A 1,037-nucleotide genomic window follows, 5' to 3' on the forward strand; every position below is an offset into this window, starting at 1 on the left:
GACTCCATTTGGTACCTGACCCTGTGCGACCTCCTCTAACGTGGGGGACTGTGATGACACGTTGGGTCTCTGGATAGCAGTGTCAACTCAGACCCTGTGTCCAGTCGTCCTTGAAATGTCTGGTTGTTCCCTTTTGCCCCCAGGATACAGTCATGGAAGCAAATGACCATACTTCCCTGGGGAAGGACTGAAGGGGATTCTCATGGTTGTAAACTTGCTGGGATGTGACGGGGTCTTTCTTCCCTTCTAGGGAGCTGGCCACTTTTTCAATCGGTGGGTCCTAGACCTGAAAGTTGGCTCAGGGCAGATGATACACATAAAAGTCCCTTCGAAGGGATCAACTGTGTGGCTCAGGTCCCTTCAGTTATCTCAGCGGAAGCTGAAAGTATAGATGTGATTAGGAAAGGTCTGTGGCTGAGCCGACATGTGTCCCTACAACATACATGGGTGACCCACAGGTTCTTGAGACTTTTACACCGCCGCCGGCTTGGACTGCAAGAGACGGAGAGAATACAATGAAAGAAGGCTGTGGGGCCCCTTTCAAAGTCTGCAGGCAGGAAACACTGATAAAACTGCTCAGCTGTAAACATGCTACAGCTTCGGGAAAAGGAAGAATGAGTCAGGCGGTGGAGCCATGAGCCCAGAGGGCAGAACTTCAAGCCACAGAGGGTTATTCCCAGGCCTCAAAACCTAATGGAGTTGGCCCGGCTAGATTTCAAAGTCCCTTGGAACCGTGACTCCTTTTTCCTTCCATTTTCTTCCCTTTTGAATGTCTATGCGTGTCATCCTATACCTGTCCCACCATTGCATTTTGGGAAAAGATAACTAGTTTTCTCATTCCACGGGTCCACAGATGGAGAGAAACTGTGCCCCAGGATGGATCCTACTTAGAACCAGACTCATAGCTGATGTAAATGTTGTAGATGATGAGATTTGGGACCTTTAAGCTGCCAAGATTTAGAGGAGATTTTGGACTTTGAGTTGATGCTGTAATGGGGTGGAGACTTGGAGGACCTTCAGATGGGATGGATGTATTT

Source organism: Pteropus vampyrus, unplaced genomic scaffold, assembly GCF_000151845.1.
Source record: "Pteropus vampyrus isolate Shadow unplaced genomic scaffold, Pvam_2.0 Scaffold23, whole genome shotgun sequence".
NCBI lineage: Eukaryota > Metazoa > Chordata > Mammalia > Chiroptera > Pteropodidae > Pteropus > Pteropus vampyrus.